The sequence below is a fragment of the Erithacus rubecula genome, assembly GCF_903797595.1.
Source record: "Erithacus rubecula genome assembly, chromosome: 3".
Lineage (NCBI taxonomy): Eukaryota > Metazoa > Chordata > Aves > Passeriformes > Muscicapidae > Erithacus > Erithacus rubecula.
Window position 1 is genome coordinate 103,011,536 of NC_136689.1, and position 9,710 is coordinate 103,021,245.

At 41.8% G+C, this 9,710-nt stretch overlaps 1 long non-coding RNA gene across 2 annotated transcripts; it reads left to right on the plus strand.

The window, feature by feature from the left end:
• Nucleotides 1–4,760: 4,760 nt before the first annotated feature.
• On the plus strand, nt 4,761–7,867 carry LOC306800089. Of its 2 annotated transcripts, none has more exons than XR_013773755.1 (3): nt 4,761–4,839; nt 5,020–5,212; nt 6,751–7,867. It is a non-coding gene; the product is annotated as an uncharacterized lncRNA (long non-coding RNA). The 2 variants fall into 2 exon arrangements; XR_013773756.1 differs by having other exon boundaries at nt 4,768–4,802; nt 6,751–7,044.
• The last annotated feature ends 1,843 nt before the right edge of the window (nt 7,868–9,710 follow it).

A 9,710-nucleotide genomic window follows, 5' to 3' on the forward strand; every position in this document is an offset into this window, starting at 1 on the left:
AAACACACGGCCACGCTGTGATCATCACATCTGTGTGTGCACACGTGTTCCTGGAAGCACTTTGGATGCTCCTTGCTTATCAGACTAAGCCAAGTGGGTGAAGAGGGAGGGCAATATCACAGCTTTTCCACTCCAGTGACTTCAGTATTAAATTGTGTTTCCTCTGCTTTCCCCAGCACTGAGATATGCATATCAAGTCTCCAGACAAATCAAATGGCTGAACAGGCAGTTAAAATCCTGGCTTTACTGCTGGGGCAGCATCAAATTTCCCCATCTTTACTGGGCCAATCAGTGAGTACAAAGGCTGTGGTTCTCCCGGATCCTGGCCTGGATAGGAGCCAGCATAATCTGTGGTGTAAATGATAGCAATGCCAAACCAGACTGCAGCTGCTCAAATGCCACATCCATGTGAAGTCACCACCAGCTAAAGATCAGGTCATTCACCCATGTGTGATCCTAACCTTGAAGCCTCAGAAAAAGTCTGCCTAGGTTGTTGTATAGGACTCATTCCACCCATGGATATAGACAGGTACTCCTGTCTATATATAGGAAGGTACTCCTTTTTGATGATAACATATGGCAAGTAAGATCTTCCATAGCCCAAGAGGAAAGCCATAGTGTTTCTAAATCAAAACCTGAGACACACTCTTGAGCTTGAGGTATCTTTTGTGGTGTGCACAGCTTCCTCCTCCAGGGATTCTCTTTTGGGAGTCTCTACCCATCAGCCTCCTTCAAACATCAACCCTTTGCTCTCCATCAGGCCTGCTGCAGGTATGCATATGTATCTGTGTACTTGATGTATCTCTTTCAAATCTCCCAAATTTGGAACAGGGACTGCTTGAGCAGATGAATCCAGGGAATGTTGAGAGCACATCTTAGTTATCCTGGAACTGATTCAGACTTCTGAAGAAGCACTACACTGAGTTACCTCAGATCCAGACCTGGTTTCACAATCACCAACCTTCTTACTGTATTCATCCACCAGAAAATAGAAAGTGTTGCAGTTCAGTACAGTCATAAACACATCATTGCCAATGGAAATTCTGCTGGCAGTTTCTTTTATACCCAGCCAAATACACAGAAATGGAAAGGTGAGCTATGCAGGCACTGGGTTTACATATGTGCATTAATTACAGCGCAGTTGCCTTTTGTTATTCATTTCATCTGCTCAATATGTATCAAATTCAATGAGAAGAAAGAGGAACCACAGAAAGACAGAAGAGGGAAGCCAGGACAATCTGTGAATGGGACTGGTCCTCCCTTTCTGGATCACACATTGGAAAAGATTCAAAACTAGCCAATTGCAGGGAATGGGAAAAGCAAAGAGAAATGTATCCCGTCTCAGCTACAGCTTTTTCTTTATAAGGCTTTCAGAGGTCCAGTGGGCTCAGCTTCTTGGTGAGCCCCTTTCATGGGGATTTTCCAAGCAAGATCTGTGTGCTCAGGCACTCTGGTATGTTAGCTTCTCCTTAAGTAAACAGCCATGGTCCTGATTTTAATTAGTAAAAAAAAAAAATTCATTTAACACCATGACATATATGCATTTTTGGGGATACCTGCCCTCAGGAAGCACTGGAAACTGTGAGAAAGAGAATACTGAACAATGTCATCAGAAAATTCAGAACATCAATTTGCATTCATGTGTGGATTGAACAGTTTTGGTTATGATAGTGTCTAAAAAACAGACAGCATAATGTAAAATGTGGTTAAGAGATTGAGTACAACTTTCATGGTTCTAACCTGCACTCTATTCCTCCTCATGGATATATAGTAACTGCATTTACCTGACAGTGCAGTGCCCAGACACCTTAGGCAAAAGGATTTCCACTGCCAAAGATGCACCACAAAAGTTGTCAAAACCTGGTTATTCTCTTCCCAGAGCAAGAGAGATGAATGCTGTGAAAGAATCACAGAGCAGGACACAACTTCCCCAGGGAACACAGGGTAATGAGCATGAGCACTGCAATTAGACTCGGTGAGACTGAGTTACCAAAGCCTCCCACCTGGGCCAACCTCCTTCAGCTTCACACAGTGCCTCATGGTGTTGAGTTGTGGGAGTCCCCATTGCATCCACCTACTTAAACCCTTTTAGTCACAGCAGCTTTGTTCAAGTGAGGAGAGCTTTCTGCTGTGCTATGGCTCCCCAAATATCCAAGATTGCCCAAAAAAATCACGGCACTGCAAAAGAGAAAAAAGTTACAGTTCGTAATTGCAACTTTAAAACTTACATCCTCAGATGATGAATGCAAAGTGAAGTCTCCATGGTTTATAAAATATATTTCATTATATACATACGAAAAATAAGTTACATAAAATAAGCTGTGTAGCCAGAACTGTATTAGAAGGACTTCTCCTTTCTGATGTTTTAGGATTACCCAGCTGAAAGGCCTTGCTGACTGCTTAGGTAGTCATTTCATAGGAGGGCTTGGTCATTTGGTATATACTGGATACTGGTATTGACTTGTAGGAACATGAAAAAAAAAAGTGGCAATGAGCTACAAAACCTCTCTGGAAAGTAGTTCAATAGACCTTGAAGCTGTTCTTGTCTCTTTCAAACTATCCTGCAAGGATCCCAGATAAAACATCAAGTCCAGAGCAAATACAAATAGGGCTGTGTTGGTCTGGTTGAGATCAAATTAGTATGGGTTTTCTTTAATCCTTTGATCTGTGTTGCCATGCAGGGGGGCAGGCATTTACCATAAGAAAGGTGGACTATCATATTCAAGTTTTCCTTTCCTCTTCATTGGTGTAGTAGTTTCAATTCATTGCAGAGCCTCACAAGAGCTTCACTGATACAGCCCAACAGGAGGTGCTTAGTCAGTGAGCTACATTTTACAGTTTCCCTGTGGTGGGACTCCTGCAGCCCCCAAAATAATATTAACTGTATGCACACAAGCAATAACATGATGCCTCTACCCTGTTCTCTGCAGGTTGCAATTGTCTATATGCTCTACACTCTGCTAGCCTTCTTTTAGTTAGCATACTTTATATGCTTTTACAAAGGGATGGGCTGAATCCTGATTACATACTTCCTTGTGTATTATCACAAGCAGGTGTGGGGTAGTTAAGGGTTTCTTGGAGTAACTGATTGCTAATTTGATGCAAAATTAAGTAACCATAGAAGAAACTACTGTTTAGCTGCAAAAGCATGACTAAATAACAAGGAAGGATTTGGACCTTGCATGCCTCCCTTACCTGCTGCTAACAGTGCTGTGTCAGAAGCAGGTAGCAGCCCTGTGATGCCAGTACATCTTTATATGCAGTTCACATTCCATTGCAACATGTCACATTTGATATGGCATAATGCAATGTGACTAATTTAATCAGATGTGAAGTGCACTACAGCAACGCATCAAGTCTGAAAATTTGGAAAAAAAAAAAAGTTGGAGGAAAAAATAAAGCTTTCTGCAATCCATGGTTGGATTATTTTTCTCAGCTGGAGGGCTTCATTTTCTGAGCTTGGCCTTTTCTATTCTGACCTTCCAGCCAAGGGCATGTGTCAGGAGGCCTGTATTTCCCACAGGCAGTGACACAGTCTATTAGGTCATATGAGCTGGATCATCAAGCCTTTGTCCACCTCAACTTCTGGGCCACCACTCCTTACCCACCCCCACATCCCCCAGCACTAACTCATGATATGATGCCCTTGCCTTTGACAGGTCGGGAGGGGAAAAAGCATTTTATTGCTGAACACGTACACAGCAGAGCCCAGAAATGAAGTGAACTTTCTGTGGTCTGGTGCTAGTCACTTAGTAAGGCTGCATTTAATTAGCTACTTCTAAAATATGGCAAGGAGAAAACACAAGGTTTACCAGTCCGGTTGCATTTTTAACCCAGGGCTCAGCATTGTTTTGGTTTGAGGTGATGATTATAATAGTAAATATCCAAACAGCCCATGTCCACAGGAAGCTCATCAAGCTTTCAGTACTTTTGGAAAGCATATCCACCCTCATCCATTGTGGACTATTTACTAGCCTGGGGGTCTGTGGATGGACAGACTACCGTGCACAGACATTAGCAACTCTGCCCTTTCAAACACTGAGCGACAAGTGGCTTGGAGATTAGTCTTTGGTTTAATCCTCTATTTCAGATCTGCCTCTTCTCTTTGTACATTACCAAAGACATGGAAGGCAGTGCAAATAGTAATTTGCTTCTTTTTCACTACAAGCCTAAGAATTTTTTTTGGTGAAGTGCTGTGGTCCTCAAAGACTTGTGAAAAGGTCTCAGAAGAATTCATAAAGTGCTAGAAGCCTAAGAAACACTTAAGCTAGTAAAAATCTGTGAGCTAGTTGAACCTAAGGGGGGCTGTACAAAGGTCAGGTACTCCAGAAAGAAGACTGTATTTTCACAACATCTTGGAGACAGTGCCACCTGGAAGAGAGAAAGAAGTACCTACTCCAGTTACTGTGGCAGACACTTCCACAGAATAAAACGGAAAGAAAATTTTAGAAAACAGTACAATAAAATATGCTTATATGTTACAAAAAAGTAAAAGCTATTTATTCTACCCTTGGCCCTGTGCTGAACATACCTCAGCCAAAGGAGAGATACCCTTCCTTTCTGTCTCTTTGAGGATGACAGAAACTTTGTGATGATGTGCTCCTTTAAGACCCAAACACCATAGACAGGTTTGGTGGTCTGGTCTTATCTCCTTAGGCCTGGAAAGGCTTTGCTGATTACAAATGAGAAGATGCTGTGTTAGCTCCTCCTCCAGTGATTTGTTTGCTTCTTATAACCCCAGTCCTCTCCACCTTCCTTACCAGTGGAGTTACCACTGTGTTCCTACCTAGGAATAAGGAAAGGTGGCACTGTCACAAAGAAGTAGGGCTAAATTGCAAGGTAAGGTCCCATCATGCCAGAAAAGGTTTGTTGGTGTCAATTTAGCCCCAAGGCTTTCCTTTTGCTTTGTAATGTATGAGGTAAATGTGAGCTTTTATGGCTCTTAGACTCTGTTTCCCATTTTCTTGTGAAACCAGTAACTCCATGATAGGTACCATGTTTGTTGACCTTTGCTCTTAGCTTTAGGTGGACCCTTTTCAAATGGCTCAGCAGGCCAGCCTAAGAGCCCTGGGTTCTGCTGGGGAAGAGGATGCTGCAGCAGGCAGCCAAAGCCAGCAGCTTGCCAGACCTCGGCCAGTTAGACCCTGGAGAAGAAGGCGTAGACAGACAGCTCCTGCATCCCGAGGAGAAGATGAACCTAGGACCTTCCAAGGTGATCTGTGATAAAGGAGTAGTTGTATTGGGTAGGAGGGGGATGAGTGCTGCTTTATTTCAGCTGCTATTCCTCATTTGTCTTGTCTACATGCACACAGGAAGCTCCCTTGAAATAAGGGTTCAAAAGTAAAAGAGCTGTAGCTGACATCCCTATGGCTGTCCTGTTAGCATTTTCAGAGTTGCTGTTTTCTGACCTGCTCTAGGTGTTGTCTTGTGGCCTTGCTCTGGCTCTCTTCTCTAAGACATAAAACCTCCTGTTTGCTTATGAAGAAAACAGAGAAATATCATCTTACTCTAGAATTCCTTCTTTAACATGCAATATGTCTGGCTTTGAAACTTAACTGTAGGCATCTCTATACAGAGCTTGGAGTTCAGGCTGGCTCCCTATGGCTTGAGTGGAGTTACTTACCATCCTCAGCAAAATTACCTTCCCACTGTGCAGATCAGCTCTGCAGCTCACCTAGAGAAAACTTCATGTGGTATCTACTGAGTTTGTACCTACCCAATGTGGCTTGGAGTTAGAGAAGGACCAGTACACTAATTTCCTACTGGCTCTTATCTTGAGGCAGCCAAAGGCTTCTCTGCAGCAGAACTGCAAGGCAAGGATGCTGCCAGGTGCCTCTGTTAAAACAGGCAGGCAGCTAGTTTCCAGACCTTACAGCCAGCTTGCATGTGCAGGAAGCCTTCCTCAAAATTGCAGAGGTTTTTGTATGCCTAGAATTCCTGGCCAGCCCATGGAGAGCTCCAAGCATCCTTCTGTGCTTGCTGTTCAGAATGGTGGGACCTCCTGTAGCTGGGAGCAGGTTTGATTGTGTAACACAAAACCTTTTCAAAGGCCACAGCTGGGCCTTGATAAATATTGTGTGGGAAGATTGTCTAGCAATATTTCAAGGTCAAAACTCCCTTTGCTTAGTACTTCTGAGATGATAGACCATAAAGAAATAGAAACGAAGAATTCCTATGTTGGAGGGGTGGAGGCTGTGGGAGAGGCAGAGGTGATAAAAAGAGTTGAGTAAATTGAATGAGTTAAGTTCTTGAATGCAGGCAAAATAAAGTATTGAAGCTCAAGAAGAGTTTATAGTTAGGTTTTCACTTTCCTTCAATTATTATTTTCTAGTCTTCCATTACAGCTAGCATGCTAGATGGATTGCAGGACTGTTGCAATGGTTTGTATGGAGCTGAGGAAACACTGAAATCCAAGAGCACTGTGGTCATTGTCCCTGGCTTTAGTTCCAGCCTCAGTTAACCAGAGCATGAGGTTTCTCTGCCCTTACTGGGGAGACAGGAAAGGCTGTTTTCACAACAGTAGGGGCCAGCAAAATGGAGTGCAGTTAATTTTGAATCCTGACATTGGAAAAATGATGCTAAGACTTGTGATAACTTATTTACTTTCTCAAAGGCTTATGGTGAGACTGGGGGGAAATGGTATGAGAAACCTTTAAAATATGTCATGATGACAATCAGACTCAAGCTTTTTCTTGGCTTTGGCTCTTTTTTTTTTTCTCCTTGATCTAATATTGTTACTTTCTCCTGCAGTCTACAAATTCAGCAGTCGTGCCCCACCTGCGAGTGCAGACTGCAATGGTGGAAGCTCCCAGTCTCCTGCACTGCCTGATGATGGAAGTGTGATGGGAATGATGGCGAGGTCTGCCAGATACTGGGCGAGGCGAGAGACTCCTCGGTGCTGGGTCAGAGGCTGCACTTGTGCTTGCTCACAAGCTCCTAGAGGAGCTGAACGAGAAGATGGCCATCCTAGGAGCAGAGTGCTGGCACGTGATCTGGGCGAGGGAAACGGCTCCAGATCCATGACAAGAGGGGAATTACTTTTGGATGAAGACAATGATGGCACCTCTCGGGCTGGGGATTCAAGTGATGATGAACGCATGAGGTTTGCAGAGGAGTATTCACTGGTTCCTTTAAGCAGACGAAAGCAATATTCTGCCCAGACTTTTCATGAGGCAGTAGAAAGATTTTTAAGAGGGTTCTGAGCTTTGGCACATCTGTTTTGAATTTGGGAGCCGAATCTGAGGAGATGCAAATGCCTGTCATCGTGTGCACGGTTTGTCGTAATGCAGGCTGAAGCCTGCAGGAAAGCCATGGAGGCTCAAATGGAGTAAAGCTCAGTATATTGCTCTTACATTGACAGACAGCTAGAAAGTTATTTGCATTCCAGCTTTGTCTACTTGATATGTGTTGCTGCCTTCTTCAGGAGCTTAAAAACCTTTAGTAATCATAAGGCATTAAAAATGGAAAAATTACTTTGAGTCTAAGCTAATCTAATGACTATTTCTTCTGCAATTTTGATAGAGGCAAAATGCAGCCATTTTTTTTTTATTTTTCAGCAGTAGAATCTCTATTTAATAACTTCTTGAAGGATATTTAAAATTCAAAGCCTTTGTTTATGCCAGTATTTCCTTTCACTAAATGCTTTAATTTACCCTATAGAGGCCTAGAGGGTTTGGTATTTTTTTGTGTGTTTTTTCTTTAACTTGATCTAAATCTAAAAATTGTATTCTACTGCATATATTTGATTATTCATATATTAGCAGTCATGTATGATAATGTAAGATAGCTAGAGCACAACCTGCTTAAAAAGTCTCACACCCTTTAGCTGTTAACTTGTCACATGAATTAAAAATTAAAAAAATAAAAATATGTTCTGAAGACCTTATCAAATTTGTCAGTTGTTTTTTTGGTTTTTTTTTTTTTTTTTGAGATGGTGTGTAGCTGAAAATAATGATCTGGATTTCTCAGCTGAGAAATTTTGGCTTAGACATTTTCCTTTATTTAGTTAAGGTCTGGATTTTAGGGGCATATACCTTAGCCTAACAGTAAAATGCTAGTGCACGGTTACTGGAAAATGGCTCTACTTCAGGAACCTGATCCATGAGGATCATTGAAGTCTAACTCCTGGCAGGGACCCACAGATCATTGTAGGTGCCTGGGAATATTGTCCAAATGCTTCTTGAGCTCTGTCAGCTGGTGCTGTGAGAGAACTTCCCTGGGGAGCCTGTTCCAGTGCTCAAGCACCCTCTGGGTGAAAAGCCTTTTCCTACATCTAACCTAAATGTCCCCTGACACAGCTTCATGCTGTTCCCTCAGCTCTGTCCCTGGTGACCAGAGAGAAGGGCTGCTTTGAGGTTTGCCCTCAGCCAAAGGAAAAAAGACAGTCCATGTTATGGAGATTCTGCAGACATTTGTGTTCTTATGCAATGTACTGAAAAATGAAACAACTAACCTCTGAAGGCTTCTTGACTTAACTCTGTATGACTAGAAGCTTAAAATTAGGCATATACCTCTTGAGTCCATCTCCTTTCACACTGGAGTTTGTATGTACATTTAATGTGTGTAAAGTTTCACTAAAGAGAATCAGGCAACTTCTGCTTTATGCAATTGTTCAAGCTGAGAAAGGGCTGCTGCTTTAGAGAAATCTGCAGAGTCTGCAAATTAGAAGGGTGGGTTTTTGTTTGGGTTTTTTCCCCTTCTCTAGACATCAGTTAAAATACTGAAAGATGAATAGTAATACCATTTGTTTCTGGGAAAGGTGAATGTGACTTGCTTTTTCTTCCCTCTTTGTCTGAGCCACAAATTAAGTCTCATTCTTTTGAGTTACCACTGAGCAGCTTTCTAGAGCAAATCACATAAAATTGTCATGTTTATGGGTCTTTTTTATGCATGTGTGGTTTGTTGGTTTGGGTTTTTGTTTGTTTTTTAAGACTTTGCTGAACTACAGTGAAGTGTTTTTTTTTCTGTACCTGCTAGTAAGGCATTTGGCAAATCTTTGGGACCACCTGGTGCAGCAGAAGTCAAGCATTTGGCAAAAAAAACATTGGGACTATGCAGCATAGCAGTAGTTGCTTATTCCTTCTTGCTATGTGTGTTATTTTCTACTTGGATGTTTTCAGAATTACTTGGAGCTTTTGCAGTGAGGTCCTTTAAGGACTCTAGACCAAAACATGGAAATTTTTCCCGCTGAAGCCAATAGTGTCTTATTTGGTCCATATTACATCAAAACAATATTGGAAGTATGCATAGCTCAATTCATGTGACAGGCCTGCTCTGTGAAGGTACTGCAGGGCATGATGCAGAATTAAAACTATTATCTTGTTATAGCTGAAATACTGTAAGGAATCTACAGACACCTCTGAAATTATGCTCTTGATTATATAAATTTCAGAAAGTGATATGCTCATGAAAATCAGCCTGGCAATGTTTCATGTAGTCTTTCAGGAGCTTTAGTTTTCAGACTCGTGAAACATTTTTTTTTTTTTTTAAATAAAACAAAACCCCTCATAAATGTCACCAGTAGGTAGTAAGATACCAAGCATTGTAGATATGTCAGCTTTTTGACAGCATGATTCAGTATTGTGCATTTTCAATTTGACAACTATTTAGCTTTTCCTTGTGAATCTGAAATCCTGTAAGCATTTTTGTGCATACTTGTCTGCTTTTCACAAATGATTCTACGACTGGGATTTTTATCATATGTTGAGTTA